The 17,500-nt window shown below is 41.9% G+C and overlaps 1 long non-coding RNA gene across 3 annotated transcripts in view; it reads left to right on the top strand.

Moving 5' to 3' along the window:
- LOC138212164 (uncharacterized) overlaps window positions 1–17,500 on the top strand; it is a 27,065-nt gene that overhangs the window by 2,781 nt on the left and 6,784 nt on the right. For 2 of the 3 annotated variants that reach the window (XR_011179404.1, XR_011179403.1), the window contains exon 3: window positions 646–745. This is a non-coding gene — a long non-coding RNA (uncharacterized lncRNA). Of the gene's footprint in view, window positions 1–645; window positions 746–2,956; window positions 3,043–17,500 lie in introns of those variants that run through there. The other variant, XR_011179405.1, reaches the window with a different exon arrangement.

The raw sequence follows: 17,500 nt of genomic DNA, 5'->3' as shown, positions 1-17,500 counted from the left end.
TAATTGCCTTACCGCAGTCATACAGGTTGTTTAGCATGATTCAGTATTTCCCTGAAGTCACACCATGCACCCATTTTGTTAAGATTTTTAGTTTCTATCTGGGAATTATTCGTTAAAAAAAGCCTAAACTGAGCAAAAGCAATGTTCTCACAGATTGTCCTGTTCGGAGCATCATTTCCTTTCAGTTTTGCTCAGAGATGGAGGAGCAATACTTTCACTGAAGTATTATTTCACACAAAAATACTTGTGGTTACAACATGGGAAGTTGTGTGCACCGTATGTTTGACATTCAAGTGGTCTGTTTGTTCCATGAACGGTCTGATTTCCTTCTGTGTCGATTATTTTTTTGATGTATTGAGTTACAGAACTGGACATGTCCAGCAGCTGTTTACGTTCTCCATGTCTTGCTTCAGTAAAGGCAGGAACACTTCGGCTTGATGAATGAACCGTAACATTTCAAGGGTGCACCTTGAAATCAAAAGAGTCACAGGCATAGAAGAGCGATGACTCAATGAGTGATTGTAAAAGTCTGTATCAATACAAAAAGCATTGATATTGTGAGTGTGAGACTGTATGTGTGTACAGATGAAACGTAGGTGTTTGGACTGTCTGACTAATCAGAGCTCATTGTTTTATGTGGCACAGAACAAAGGCTCCTTGATTGCCGTGAAACCAGATGAGAAACAGATCTGAACAAATGACGACAGCCCTCCAAGAAAGAAAAAGATCATGACCATCATCGCTGGTGAGATCATCATCATCACCACCACCAAATACTCTCCTCCTTCACATTCATCGTCTTCATCACATCCATTACAATCATCACGGTCACTTCAATTTCCACCATTTGAACTGTTTTTTATTGTGTTACAAGCCGGTTTCAAAAGCTATTGTTACACTGTGTAAAATGTAAACGAAAACAGACTGATGATTCACAAATCATGTAAATACATGATTTACATTTTCATGTTTTTTGGGGGGAAATTTGGTGCCAGCAATACATTACAAGAAAGTTGTTCCAGGATCATGTTCACCACTGACCTGCATCAACTCTTCTTTTAACAACACTCTGTAAACCTTTGGGAACTAAGGAGACCAGTTTCTGGAGTTTTGAAAGTGAAATGTGGTCCCATTCTTGCCTGATATTGGATTTCAGCTGCTCAACAGTTCAGGGTCTCCTTAGTTGTATTTCTCATGTCCTGATGCTCCAGATGTTTTTAATGGGCGAGAGGTCTGGACTGCAGGAGGCCAGTTTACCACCCAGACTCTTGTTGTAATATTCAGAGGACGTCAGCTGTCTGTCAGTGTGGCTCAGTGAGGATGCTTTGCATACACGCCGCTAGAATAATGTGGCCACATGCATCCCAGGCCACCTCTGAGTGTGGCCTGAGCAGGTCAGATCTCGATGTGTTCACACCTGTACTTTTAGCTGCAGCATCTATGAGTGACCTCTTTAACGTTAGCTTTGGCTGTTGCAAGTTTTTCACAGGTTTGAGGAGACAGAGCTGGAGTGAAGCTCGACTGACCTACATAGCTGATATTACTGAATAATAGTGACGCATTTATTTATGTAGTACCTTTGGAAAACAGGGTTAAAAATGTGCTAAATGGAGATTAAGAAAAAAAGAAGACGGCAAGAGAAGAAATGGAAAACAGAACCAACACACCGCAGGACAAAATAGAGGCACAGATAACAATATAAGAAACTCAGGTTTGAGACACTGGAAAAGATTACAGGACGTAAATGTGTTTCAAGAGGTGTTTTAAAAGACGAGACAGTCTCATCCAACCGGATCTCTTTTGGGAGGTTTGTTCTAAACTGGTGATTAGGAAAAAACAGCGTCGAACTAAAGGACCTGTAATCACCAGAAAACAAAACAGAAAGGAGACTGTTGCTGTGCAGTCATTCATCGCCAAATTAAAAATGTTACCCTTATTTAATTTCTGCTTTCTGCTCAATATTGGAGTTTCAATGTGGCATCTGAAGCCTTAAAGCTTAGTTACAGTGGCAGAGCACTTACACAATACCTAAAGCTGATGTCCTTAATGCACAGGTATGCATTCAGCTTCAACGTGAGGCCTAATTCTGTGCTAAGCTATTAGCACAGAGCTCTGAAACTAATGATCTGCAGAGGAAACCGCCAGACTTTGCAATGTTCTCATTACTTCTAATCTCGAAGTTGACCAGTTGGACAAACTGACTTATTCTTTAAAGGTCTTCTTACCAGGCAGCTTTCAGCAACAAGTGAAGCCGGCGCCAAGAACAAATAGACAAAGGATCAACGTGGCACACTTACAAATGTGGAGCTGAGAAAAAGCACACGGGAGACATTGAAAAACATGGAGCTGATCTGTGAAGTTTGGACAGTTTAATGCATCTGAGCCTCAGTCAAAACAGATTAAAGATCAGGGGACACTTCGAGAGAGAGGCTACGGAAATGGAAGTGAAAGACTGTGTAGTGTTGCGGATACATTAAGTGTATGTTTAGCTGGATGGAGCGGTGGGGAGGGAGGGGTGGAGGGGGGTTGGTTCGTCCAAGCCTGGCATCCTGTTTCTACAACGAGGTGTTAACCGAGTGAGAAACGCGGCGCCCGATAGGATGACTGGCTTGCCTCCACCTCCTCCCACCAATTCCACCCTCTTATTCATCTGATGTGTCAAAAAAAAAAAAAAGAAGAAGTGAGGAGCGGCAAGACGGGGTCACCGGGGAGTACAGACAGACACGGAGGATTTACACAGCGCCGCTGCAGGGACCAGACACGCCGTGCATTTGTATGCATGTGCTCATGTACAGATATCCTGATTCTCTGAAAAGATACTGCCCTCAATCCTCAAGGGTGTGTGTGTGTGTGTGTGTGTGTGTGTGTGTGTGTGTGTGTGTGTGTGTGTGTGTGTGTGTGTGTGTGTGTGTGTGTGTGTGTTTCTGCACTCCTACTTTTGTTTGGATGAGTGAAGTGAGAGCACATTGACATGCACTCATTTCTCAAATATTAGCATCTGGATTTAACCTCTTGAACTCTGCTTTCTCTTCTTAAATGTACCATTAAATACATTTTAAAATGATCCAGTTTCAGCTCTGAAGCGATGCGACGGTTGTACTGAGAGGGATGTTCAACCTCAGTCATCAAACAGTTATTCTCTGTGTCTTCATGGTTTTATAGACATATCAGCTTTAATAAACTGCAATCTTAACTAAAAGAATACAAGCAAAGTGAAAAAAGAACATGCTCTGTAATAATCTCATAATTCTGACATATTTAAATAATATTAAAATTAATATTTAAATCATTTTGACCTGAAAAATATATATTTTGACATTCAAATTAAAGAGCATTGGATTAACATTTAAGTATTAATTAATCAATCATGAATTGATAAATAATGATTGTACCTCTTAGAGTTCAAATTCTGAAAATAAAATGGGGTTTATGTGATTTAACTCTTAAGATTACAGTTTGAGTTTAATCTTCTTTTTTGTTTTAAAAATATGGTCCAAATGATATTTAACAAATCTTGACTGTCCTTGAAAATTAAAGTGTGAAGAAACAAAGAAAGAAAATTGGAGGAAAATTCCTGAAAAATCTACAATAAACTAAATGATTAAAACCGTTTGGTCTGTTTTAGAGGCAAAAATAATAAATCAGCTAAATATACTTCCAGATTTATATCTTTACATTTTTAACATTAAAACTTGAAAATAATTCAGAGGTTTAATAAGATAAAGATTTAGGATCAGATACTTAATTCATGTGAAGGTTGGCAAAGAAGTGTAATATTAGAATACAAAAATTAACTGCTGGATTTACAGCCACAAAATTTCCAAATAAAATTCTACAAACTTGTTACACAACGTTTACTTTTACAAGTGGAGCATGGACGTTGAACGACGTAGGAATTCAACAAGCAGGGAGGGGCTACCAAATTATATTTTAGTTGCATTCTGGGAAATATAGAACATCAAGAATCCAAATCAGGATAAACTCAGCGTCTGCTGCTTCAGTGCTGCTCGACCCTGGTTGAATATTTTTCCAATAAATTGCTGACTTTAACGGACGCACTATTTCTTGAAGCAGCCCTTTAAATGAGAGAAAAGGTGTGTGTGTGTGTGTGTGTGTGTGTGTGTGTGTGTGTGTGTGTGTGTGTGTGTGTACTGTACTTCCACCGGTGCAGCTCCCTCCACCCTCTCACTCACTCCACTCTGCTGCCTGTCACTGGACACCGGCCTTCACCAAGGGCACCGTGGCAACGAGATCCACGGCCACCGCCCCAGCGGCCCACGGCCCGGAGCCCAGACGAGTGTTCAGGGGCAGAGCTGATCGATACGGTAGAGGCTGAGATATGCCATTACAGGTGAGGCCAGCCCCTGTGCCATCCTAGCCGCTCCTCACCACGGCTCCCTGCCCATTCAGCAATATCTGCACATATTGGGGATGCGGTAAAACGAGACGGGTCATTTATTCTTTCAAGTGTTTTTGAGGTCCTGGGAGGATCCAGGGATCGTTAGGGCATCTACCGTCGGTCTACCACACCCTGCCTTGACATTGTCTGTGGCTTGGTCAAATGAAACTGCATATCCAACTCAATAATCCCAAATTTCTCACAGCTGCTCTACTAGCTGCTGAACAGTGATGTATTGTTTCTTATCGTGGTGTCATGGTGGATAAAGAGAAAAAAAAAATCATATTCAGGTCAGGAGATCTTCTTATCGCGAAGTCTGTTCTCTCGGTGTCTGTTCTGCCCACACAGACACCTTCCTTCCCTCTCCATTACCATGCCAAGGCTATAAAGCGACCCCCCCCCTCCCCACTCCTCATTTTTGTATCTCCACCCCCCCATCCTCCGTCCAAAGGAGCGGCCAAACAAACGGTGGCTGCAGCTCCTGTTAAACGTCCCCGTGTCCTTTCAAGTTAGACTCGGAATAATAACGGTAATGACGGGTGACGTGGGAGTGGATACTTATCGCCGTTAAAGGCAAATAAGAGCTCTTAATGCCAGTGCTAATGGGCAAAAAATAGATTCTCTTTTTATCTAGGAAAAGAAGAGCAGTTAAGAGCACTTGTGTGGAGTCCCCGTGTGGTATAAAGAGCCCAGACTGGCTGCCGCTCGCCGCTAATAGCTGAAGCATCGCCGTCGACAACGTGACATCCCAGAGCTGAAGGACTGTCCGTTTCCTCGACTGCTTCTGCTGAACGGAGGTTAACGAGGTTCACTGAGCTTTTAAAGAACAGAAACAGAGCTGTGACGAATAATAACTGCTCGATTTTTTTATGATGTAAGCACATCTTTGGTCCTGATCCGAGACAGAAGCACCAGCGTGTTTGTCCTGGTAACTCAAAAGAACTTCCGTTTCTGTTTCGTGAGTTTTCTGTCAAACTAAGAAGATGTGTACTCAGACTTTCTGGAAGATATCAGACTTTCCCTTTTTATTAAATGTCTGAGAGGAGGATCTCAGTCCTGACTGCCAAAATGTCCTGAAGTGATGCATATAGTGGTAAAAGCGTTTCATCAACTCTCTTAACTGAGATGAGTCCTGTAGTTCCTGAGCTGATATTTACAGTAGGAGCTCAGCTGAGGTGTCGTAACCCGTCAGGAGCTGCAGGCGATCCCACAGACTCGGTGGGAAGAGAGATGTTTACTGATGACAGGAGGATACCACTTTGACAAACAAGTAACCCATTTTTTTGGTATCTCATCTTGTGCTGGATGAGAAAATAAAGGCAGTTTCTTGTCTGAGCTCCTCTGCATCCTCAGAAAGAAAACAAGCAGCTGTTTCTGTGGCAGTAAACTTGGATCGCTTGTCCAGCTCCTAAATCACTCGCAGCCATTCATTTCCACAAGATGCATTCATGGGAATTGGAATTTAACCATGAAAGGGTTCAATATCTGAGTTTGAGACATACGTTTCTGGCAATGAGTTTCACTTCAAATTGGATGTATTTGTGTTTTTTCAAGTCCTATGAGTGTATTGCTAGTATTTACTTATAAGTGCTCAATGCAAGACCCTAATATTTGTAAAATTAAGCTTTTTACTGAAATATTGATTAATATTGGCATCACATTTTTATATATGTATGTCAGATAGGCCTGTATGACAATACAAAAACAGATTGTATCATAGCTTTAGTTAAGTTGCTGTTTTTAGTTCAGACAGTCTGATATAAAAAAAAAAATAGAAGAAATTCGTCATATTTATTTCATTTCTTGTGATTTCCAGTGACAACTTACCCACGGATGAGGCAAACTGACACAAGTTCACATTATTTGACTGCCTATAACTCTGTCCTGAAGTAAGATGTGATGAATACAAATAGTATAGCAGAGACGTTCCTCTTTCATTTGGTATATCCGTTATAACTATATGATTTATGGATCCCAAGATATACAAGAAAGACAACTATCTCCGGTCTCCTACTAAATGTAGTAAACTTAATCACAATCTTCTCCAGTATCTGTCGTGTATACAGTTTCTACAAACATACAAACATTAAAGTGTTTGAAGAATATACATTTCTGCACTTTGAAAAGGTCAAATCAAATAAATACTTTTGAGATGTTGTGAGTTTGGTGCCAGCAGCCTCTTTGAAACGTTGCTCCTTCGTGTACTGCTCGCTCCTTCCTATCCCGCCTGCCCTTGTCCTTGGCTGGCTGGTAACAGAGGACATGTGGCAGACCAGGTCAGCTTTCAGGGGCTAGTGGCTGGAACTTGAACTTCTAACATTCTTTAGTAGCAGGAGAGCCCCTCGGGGAGGCTCATATCAAAGAGGGGCTCCTTTTACTCTTCCTTCCCCTTTCACTAACGGGGGGATCTCTGCACTCCCCCCGCCGAGGGGATGAAGGAGGGGTCACCTGCGGTGGCAGGCTGAGGTCTGGTCAATGTGATCTACAGCTGTGTAAATGATGACATATTCATACAGAGACACGCAGAGTGCAAAATGCTGCATGTCAATCAATACTGAAGATATGGGCCAAGGTCAGAAATGCTGACGTGCCACAGTGTGCCCGTCCTTCTGTTGCTAACCCATCAATCACACTGCAGACAAACTGAACCATGTTACTGTTGACAATGCATGAATGTAACACACTGAGAATATATGACAAAACATCCCCACAATTTATGTTGGTGTTGGACTAGTTTGTTGCACAAAATGAAATTTAAGGCCAAAAATCAGAACTGAAGCAGAATAATTCAACTTCAATAAGTTTCTTTTGATGTAGAGCAAAACATTCAGGAGTTAAAGTGTCCAAAAACTCACATGAAGCACACAACCTCAGCAACGCAAGAGAGTTTTTCCTTCCTTCTGTTGGAGGTTTCTTCTGTTAAAAGAGAGTTTTTCCTTCTGTTGGAGGTTTCTTCTGTTAAAAGAGAGTTTTTCCTTCCTTCTGTTGGAGGTTTCTTCTGTTAAAAGAGAGTTTTTCCTTCTGTTGGAGGTTTCTTCTGTTAAAAGAGAGTTTTTCCTTCTGTTGGAGGTTTCTTCTGTTAAAAGAGAGTTTTTCCTTCCTTCTGTTGGAGGTTTCTTCTGTTAAAAGAGAGTTTTTCCTTCTGTTGGAGGTTTCTTCTGTTAAGAGAGTTTTTCCTTCTGTTGGATGTTTCTTCATGTTAAAAGAGAGTTTTTCCTTCTGTTGGAGGTTTCTTCATGTTAAAAGAGAGTTTTTCCTTCTGTTGGAGGTTTCTTCTGTTAAGAGAGTTTTTCCTTCTGTTGGATGTTTTCTCCCTGTGAAAGGGAGTTTTTCTCCCCTATTTAAACCAAATTGAATTGAATGTGATAATTAGTATGATAAATATTTTCACCATCATTTTCATCATTTGTAAAAAAAAAATTGTCATATCTGTGAATAAGTATCTTTTGATCTGAATTTGTATTGTTGGATATGAACAGACACGGTCACATATTTGTGTTGTACAAAGTAATAGAAATGAATGAGATTTGGTCCTTTTACATGCTCCACTTATTTTCCACACAGTGGCTTCAGAGCGGTAATGAGTCGGTGATGATAATATCTGGAAGCAACTGTAAGTTGAGTCCTCCACATGTTTTGACCCCCGTCGTGTGTTTCTTTGTCGTTTGTGGCCGTCGTTGCTGTCGAGCTCTTCGATAAAGTCGCTCTCCGACACAAAGCATCTCTCCGAGGCCCTGAGCAGCTTTCTCTCTTCTCTTCCACACCACTATCACAATTCCACATCTGTTCTCATCTCCCTCATCATCATTTACATTTTCAAATCTGCATTTTTCATATAGATCCCACCTTACTCTAATTTTAATATCACTGTTATTTCCCATGACACCTTTTGTTTTATTATACATTATGAATTTCTCTCTCTCTCTGTCTGTCTCTCCTCTGTTTTACCCATCCCTCCCCCTCCCCCCTCTTTCCCCTTTCCACTTCTAATCCCTGTGCCCACACTGCGCTTATGAGCTGAAATATTTTATCAGGTGGAACCCTCAGTCAAACTTATCATTTTAATCTTATTTCAATAAAAAAAATAATCTCTCTTCGTGGCTGTTTGACAGCAGCTAATGGTTTTTTCGTTATCGTAAAGGAAACTTTGAGGACTGAGATAGTCTGCCAAAAAAATGCAAAATAGCCCTCCTGTATTTATTACTCCCCAGACGATTCATAAAGTATGCACTGAGAACAGGTAACATATGAGGCGAGGGGACAAAACCCTGCCGAGGAGATTCATGCTTGCATCCTGATTTACATATTCCTGCAGCCTCGGAGGCTCGACCGTATGGCCGGTTTGTAAGTCTGTATTGTGATGTTTGTTTTTAGTATCCATAGCTACTCGCAGGATGGGTTTATGTCCTCCACCTTCACCGTGAAGTTCCTTATTTTGAGAGCCATTGTTGTTTGGTCCTCCTGTGTTTGTTTGTCCTTTTGAGTTGGTGTATTCCTCAGAGAGGCCGTCCTGGTGCCACCAAACCCGATGCTCACCTGACAGACAGTCTAGGAAAAACTGAAAACTGGGTGACGAGGTACAGACCTGGAAAAGACCACCGAGAACTCCCTCAACTTCCTGTCATGTCAGTAATGTCATGAAGGATGAGGACGGAACAGATACAAATGAAATGGAAATGTAAAACACGTCACTTTCTGTTCGCCAGATTACTTTTTCTCAACAAAAGATTTTCCAGATGCTGCATGTGTACAACAATAATAGGAAATACTGTGAGTTGGCCAAAAGGTTGAATCACTTCTGTGGAATTCAAATCACTGACAGGAGAGAAGAAACACACATCGGGTGATATAAAAGTGTCACACTTTATCACTTTGCTGCTCTGTCACTTGTTCATACACCTCAGGGAAGCTGCAGCTAACAGATGAAGAGGGGAGGAGGAGGAGGAGGAGGAAGATCAGCATGGGGACTACAGATGCCCTCAACCCAACCTCCTCCTCCTGTTTCTCCTTCGCTCAGTGTCCATCGCCGGCGCCGTCCTCCCCGTCCAGCTCCTGGCTGCCTATTAGAGGCGCTGGGGGCACATTCCCTGACAGATAATTTGTTAAGTAAATGAAACAGATGTCTTGTTGTGAGTTATTTTCCTCTTTTGTTTTGTCTTTCGGGGTGAGTGTGCTGCCGCCGTGGGAGTGGATGGGTATGGGTGGCAGCAGGGGGGAGCCGGGTGAGGCGGGGGGGGGGGGGGTATGGGTGTCCGGCGGGTCACACTGAATTCCCTCCAGGGGCAGTTGGAAGGAAGGGGAATAACAAGGCCCTGGCAGAGCGCCTGGGGACCCACAAACATCATTCACATCTCCCCATAATCATCAAGGCCATGCGAGGATGCCTCCTTAATTTACATAATACCGTCCCGACACTTTTACTCCCGCTATCCATCACGGCCAGGACGAGGGGATGAGGCCCCCTTCTCCTCTGTTCTCCTTCTCCCTCCCTCTGTCTCTCTTTCTCCTTCTGATTGTGTCTTGTGTTTATCTGCCCAAGCACAAAAGATTGATTCCCCACTGTTTCTGCCCCTTATGTTCAGCAGATATGAATTTTCACGGGATGATGAAGCACCGAGTCAGCTAATAATAAACAGAGAACACATATTCAAAAAACAGAGAGAAGAGAGCCGGAGAGGAGGGGAGGCGTCTGTCTGTGTTTGGCTGATGAGGAGAGATGGATATTGTGGGGTAAAAGACTCAGGAAGGTACTCTGAGGAAAGTTGAATTAAGAATGCAGCTCTGTTTTCTCTCCCCATCACTCTTTTAAAATGTCACAGTTTCAGAGGGAGAGGAAGGAGATATGACAGAGAGGAGACAGCGCGGTCTGTCTCCTTGTTGTTAACCCGGCGTCGTTGCGCAGAGCAGACGGAGATCTGCAGGTCAGCGACGTCCTGGACGATTACACTGAAAATTAATTCATCCTACATGACACCAGATTTTAAATATTTATATGATTTATGTGCTGGATTAAAAGTAGGATCAGCTGCATCCACTCAGGTCTAAGTGCAGTGCAGGCGGTGTGGGGCTCTTTAAATGCCTTCAGTGTGCAGAACGATCCAAAATCCCAGACAGGTTTGGTGGATGTTCCACGTATTTAATCCCATTTACCTAAATAATTAAAACAAGATTATTTAAATGCAACCTTCTGATTTAGTTCATCATAAAAAAAAGTCAGCTGACTCTTGTCTATTGAATTGGATTTGAATCCATTGGTGCGCGTCAAGACGCAGCAGCCAATCTCAGACATTAAGTATAAAAGACACTCAGGTTAACTACAAACGTATTGCAATTAAATTACACATCGAAGTTGCTGATGCAGTTTATTTATTAACACAAAATCAATGACATTTTAGCACATTGCTCCTCATCAGTGTTATTAATAAATGAATTGCATCGGCAGCTTTAAGTGTGAATAACTTACTTCTGCTCACTCCTCAACTTTATTCCAGCACCTGATTTCAGTATATTGGATGAGTGTTCTTTGTTCACTTTGATATTTAATTATTGTCAGTGTTTATAAGACTCAGGTTTTTGTCTTATATCATTTAACCTCTTCCTACTCTGGGCAGCGGTTCTCATGATACCAATAGAGGAGGCATTTATAATATTATTCACCTTCCTAAGTCGATTTCACATCATCAGCCTGTGGAGGCCGACTTGTAGTACCATAAATTTGGTGATTATGAGCCTGAAACTCCCGACAGGTATGTCAGTGTCTTCCTGTGTAAAGTTTGGATGGAGGTGTCGGTCTGCTTCTTCATCAGTCATTAGAAACTGACAACACGCTGCACCACAGAGGTTTTGAAGGTGATTTGTGGAGCTGATTTGATGATTGAAGTCAGCTGTGACACACCTTGTAGCTACCTATTCCTCCTACTTTACCACTGCGCCACAGATGCACTACGTTTGTGTTCACCAAACTATGATAACGTTGGACACACCTACATGCACACAGAACTTAGACCTGCGTTTGCACCGTGCCTAAATTCATGAAAACAGAGCCCTCCGTCTGGCAGTGGGGTTTTACTTCAGCAACTCATTCTTGACTTGCTGTAATGTGATCTGGACGATTCTTTCCGTCAAGTCTCAAGAAGGTGTCATTGACAGCATTGCAGAATCTGAAATTTAAAATCTCAATATCCAGCAGTGCAGGCCTTTAACTCGTGTGTTAAATCAGAGCGGTGTCGGGGAGCTGTGTGCGAGCGCACAGGGCCATGTCTGGTTCACGGAGGACATTACCATAAGTACCATTACTGTCAGAAAGCATGAGATCAGTGTCAGTGAAATATACTACTGCTGCTGCTACGGCATCTGCCTTGACTTACACCCCTGCCCTGACACTGACATTCACCTCAGACACTCACCGTGCAGGTTTCTGTTGGAAATATGTTAAATATCACTTCAGTCCAAAAACAATAAGAAAAGAAGAGAAGAATCAAGATTCTGCTGTATGTCAACTGCTTTTAGCCATTTTAGTAAAAAGGGCAATTTTGTTTTAGGTTAGCATCATCAGTCTCTCTCTGCCTCCTCTTCTCAGCAGTGAAGCAGGTGGATAAAATAACCACAACATCTCAAAATAATGAATATAGAGAGACATTGTTATAGTTCCAACAGCTAGGAATAGTTCTTCATACTGTACAGTAATCTGGAAGATTAATTTAGTTTATTGTCCTGATTGAAAATATCAATAATTCAATGCTTTCACAACTTATTTCATTTTTTTTTTTTTTTTTTGCTTTGCTGCCTGGTCAGAACTATTTTTGACGACATTACTGAGATATCAGAAAATACTTGGGTGAGTTCAGTGATTTTATAACTAATAGAAAAAACAGATAGAAATGCAAAATAAAACAGGAGTTTTCCTACAAGACTTGAGGCCTGATCGACTTCCCCTGAAAGACTGAATATTTGAATTGGACGTGATCTTAAAGACTTGAGCTGGTGGAAGATGGAGGTTAGTGGACGTACAGCTGGACATACAGTAAGAAAGTAGGTCGCCTCAAAAGATACATGAAACAAATGGGACTGCATGGTGGCTCAGGTTTTGAAGGGATGAGTTTGGCTGTTGCATCTTGATTCTTTTGAAGGGGATGAAGCTCATATTTGGACAATCAAACAGCTGGCAGCGATAGGCTGGGGCGCCTGTCAATCAAATGAATCTTCAGGGTTCAAAGCAAAAACCTATCCAAAAAAACTCCACTTTTTCTTTCTCTTAGTTGCCCTTTTATTAGTGTGTTGGAAGCTGTGCTTTAATTGTTAAAGCAAATTACAGAAACACTAAAATGTGTTGAAAAGCTCCCAAACAGGACATTTGTAACATTTTGTTAAATACAGTCGGAGGTTTTGAGGTCTGAACTTCCAGCCAGGTCAGAAATGATTTCAGGGCGGGCTTCATCAGTCGTGTGCAGCGTTGACTGCTTCATGGAGACATGGGATGAGATGGATAAAAGTAGATTTGGATGGTGGAGATAAGAGAGGCAGATAGATATGGTATGAATAGGTTGACATATGTAGGTGAAGGGAGAGAAATAGGTTGACAGTTGGCTGAGATAGGCTGAGGTAAGCAGAGATAAGAGGGGATAGGTGGAGGTATGCAGAGATAAAGTGGATGCAGATGTGGACTGGAATGAGGTTTGATGAATGAGGGAGCGAGTATATTGAGTGTAAGGCGGAGTGACAGAGATGGGAGACAGAGTGAGAGACCTTCACACGAAGGGAGAGGGAGGGAGAAAAGTCCAGTCACAGCCAAGCCACTAATAACCCTCTCTCCATAACCCAACTCTGCCCTTCCATGTTAACATACTGTGAACTGAGCACAAGTGACAAAATCAATCCATCACAGCCGCCGGCCGACCGGCACAGAAAGGGACAGAGGCGCTAACAGAAATTGATGACATCCCCACTCGAATTTTACACCGTTTCGGCCACAGCGGCGATTGAAACAGACAGAGATTTATCGTCCAGCCGGGGACCGCGGCTATCCTTGATTGCCTCTTTTTTTCTCTCCCTTCTTTCTCAGCCGCAAAGCCCCCTTTTTTGCATATTTATTCCCAAGCTCATCAGGAGTGAGCAGACGCATCGGAGTGACAATCTTATTTCACCTTTTTTTTTTTTTTTTTTTTTTTTTTTTGGGTGGGGGGGGGGGGGTGAGTGGGAGGTTACATCCTCCACGCTGGATGAAAGCAGGGACGCCCGTCCTGCTCTCCGTCCTTCTTCAGATGCAGCGACGCTCCTCTGTTTGATGCAATTTTAAAATCTGACTCCAAACATTAGATTTAATGAGACGGAGCGGCTCGTCACTGCAAACTGGGTTTGAACAGGACGGCCCAGCTTATAAAAAGACCTGTTTTTTTAAAAACAAAAAAGATTATGATATCTTTGTCGCGTCCACGCAGTGCAGAACTTATTTTGACAAAATGAACTTGACCTTATGCCAATCAGAGTTTGAAGGATTTTAGTTTCTAGCTTGTCGAGTCTAAACAAACCATGAAAGATCAGAGGAAAAGAAAAGAAGAAACATTGGAAAGTGACATCATTGATCTTCTTTACAGATTATTTTGATTTATATGATTTTATCGGCAGACATTGTGGTTTTCCAAGTTTGTATTGTCTGTTGACCCACACTGAGAGATGATGTTTCCCTGAAAACATATTCATATCCACACACTTTTGTGTTTCTTTGTGCATAAGAGAGCATTTTAAGTCAAACATGTACTGCTGTGTTTGTAAAAGAAGGAACAAGGAACTATATGTGCATTTCAAATCTTCCTGCTTCTTAATTATGAGCCGCTGTGTCACTTACAAAAACATGCAGAAATGAATTTGAATGTTATTTTGTTATTAATCATGCAAAGAATCTCTTATGGCCTCTCAACTCTGATGATCTTTCACAGGCTGCTTTACTATGTGGAAAGATGAATAAAATAGTATCATATAAGACGTTATTTAGTCTTTCAGATGTTTTGATCAGCAAAAGTATAAATGTCTCACTGAAACTGTGTTAATGTGACGACATCTGATTCAGACTTGAACTGCAAACCAGGTTGACAAATTACCTTTTTGAAGATTACTGTTGTTTTTTCATTAAAAAGTGAGATAAATTAAATTTCCAGCATATTTATTAATGAGGAGGATGTCTGACGGGATACATTCACCCTGTCGTAGTCAGTGTGCTTAGAAACACCACTGCTGTTGGCCGTAACTAATGATGTCATCAATTACTATTTTAAAATCAAGTAACACAATTAGTGAAATTTTTGTGGGCTTAAGAAGATACAGGAAGAGGAAGAGGACGAGGAAGAGGCCCTCAGGCATGCAACATAAAAATAATATAACTGAACATTAATAACAGAATTTAAAAGTATCACAAACATAATTTTCTAAGTAACTAATAACTCTCTGTGTGCAATAACTGGTAAAGTAACTCCATTTCTTTTGAGTAAACTAAGGAGTCACATTAACTAATGACTAACCTGCACAGCACTGGTTGTAATGAGTCTGCCTGTGGAACGAAGCCCCACTGAGAAGAGGAGCGATCAGGGTGAGCAGGTTTGAATGCCGGTGGCCTGGTGGAAGCTGTGGTTTCCCCACATTCACCGGGTGATTGCAGCATTCAGGGCGCGTTGTTTCGGCTTAAAGGTGCTTTTATGCTCCGTGTTAAACGTAGGAAGGAACTCGGGGTAGCGGATGCTTTCACATGTTCCCAGCGAGGTCTGTGTGAGGAACAGCCTCGTGTCACGTCGCAATCACCGGCTGAGATCTGGAGCCCGCTCGCTCTTAAGTGTCTTTATTTGTGCGCCGCAAAAGGAGAAATGATGCCTGGCGCTCTTTATTGTGTTTGCGAGCTGTTTTCCTGCTACTGCTGAGCTCTGTACATAATCTTGTCTATTTGTCTGTGAGTGACTTTGTTGTCTGCAGCTGTCGTCTTGACTAGGATGTCTGGGTGGGGAGGGGGTGGGGGGAAGGAGGCTGTCAGGGTGGGGGCGACTCTCCCCGCTCAGTCATGCTGTGAAGGTTTTATGAGTACTTATGGAAAGTATAAATTTCATGGGCAGCGCCGAGCTGCAACCAAACGGTGCTTGACGGCGGTGTCACTGTAACGGCCGCAGCAGTTAGCCTGACAGCAAATTGATTAGAATAATTCAAATGTGATGAATAAGTTTCATCATGTAGCCACATAGTCCGGTGGGTGCGCCGCTCGCGAGGGCCGCCGTGGTTTATGATGGGACTGTGCACTGGAGAGAGACAACACATCAAGGATACGCATTACACCAAACATCTTTGTCGCAAATGGAAATGGCCCCACACACACTCACTGTGACAATCGTCATGAAAAAGTGGAGCAGTTAGGAGCCGGCTTCCCGTCGCAGCTCTTCTCTTTGGAATTTGTGTCCCGACTTTACAGTAAATGGGGACGATATCCAGCCTCTTTAGATGTGGTGGGAAATAGATCAGTAAATTACAGATGACAAAACATCACGGCAATCAAACCTGTCCCAGATATTACCAGACAAGAAGGTCAAAGGTCAAATATACAGTATGGTAACAGTCTTCTGTAAAAACTAAGTTTGCTGTTTACTGTTGTGCAGAAAACTAATATTACCGTTTTTTAAACAAAAGCCAATCTGTGTCAACATGTAAATAGTTTAACTGTCATGTCTCAGGGTTGATTCACATGTTGTTTAACTCTGATCAATCTACTCAGTTTCAACTACAGACCTTAGACAGTGCCTTCAGCTGCAATACCAGCGAGTGCCACTAGAGGTCGGCTCCAAAAAGCCTCCGGCTCCATAGACTCCCATTCAACTTCTCTCATCAAATCCAAAGTGAATAAAATGTGTCCATCAGTTATCTCGGTGTTGTTAGCTAAAGTCACTCCTTCTTATTAGTTTTCTGGAGGTCCATCTGAAAATAATCCCTCATTCATTAGAAAAGAAGATTCAAGAAGACCTGTTTTTGGGGGCGTGTCTGTTTGATTGACAGGCCTGTGGTGCAGTCAGGTTACAGCTATCGGTGGGCGGGACGTAGTATCGTCAGGTTTCCGATCAGATCGGTCAGATCCACCTCTGGCTCCTCCCCCAGCTCGTCCAAATATGGTCACTTCCTGCTCCAAACCGCTCCGAACCAGCAAAGATGGTGACAGACAGAATCTGAACTGGAGGATTCATAACGTTCACAAACCAACGATGACATCACTGATGGTTGATGACATCACTGATGGATGATGACATCACTGATGGTTGATGACATCACTGATGGATGCCACTTGGTTTCAACAGACCCAGAGCTGCTGTGATCCGGTCCTGAGCTGACGAAAGACAAAGTAATGACTTTAGATTTTGGCATTGAAATATAAAATCTGAAATTTAGATGTGATGAAAAGTGACATGTATTAAAAAGTTACATATTAGCCCCCCAAAAAAGACTATTAATCACAGGTTAGCTAGTCAACATGCACGTACACCGGTTGCAGCCGCTGCAGAGCGTGAGGCAGGTCAGGAGGAGCGACAATCTTATTAGAGCGCAAACTTTATGAAAAACATGCTCAAACCTCCACCTCCACATTACAGCGGCAGAGATATGAAACAGAAAACTACTGTATGGAATCTATGAGCTAAACAAATCAAAGAAAGTAGACTGAGGACAAAAAGGTCACCGAAAAACACATTTGAGGTTGAAAAAGACTAAAATAATAAAGCTGTACGTCTGTGGTCCAAACATAAAAAGACATGAACGTGTAACATTTGGTCTTTAATGACAGTTTGGATTTTTTTTTTTTTTTTATGTCTGTGTTTTATTGACAATATATATGTATATACATGTATATACATTTTCTGTAGTTCCAATAGAGCTGTTTTGTGTATATGTGTTTCAATGCCAAATTTAATTTTCAATGCCACAATCTAAAGTCACTTTTCCTGGCTGGCTCCATATTTTCAGAGCCTTTGAAGTTTTTATGAATGCGTTCATGAACAGTCAATCAAAATTCTGACACAATGTCACCGCTGTACACTTTATTCAAGGTGCTTCAAAACATTTATGTAAATGAATTAGCATAAC

Source organism: Embiotoca jacksoni, unplaced genomic scaffold (assembly GCF_022577435.1).
Source record: "Embiotoca jacksoni isolate LCO1_2020_lvr unplaced genomic scaffold, fEmbJac1.0.p SCAF_53, whole genome shotgun sequence".
Classification (NCBI taxonomy): Eukaryota; Metazoa; Chordata; class Actinopteri; family Embiotocidae; genus Embiotoca; species Embiotoca jacksoni.
Note: the sequence above shows the minus strand (reverse complement) of the source record. Positions and strands in the feature narration are given on the sequence as shown.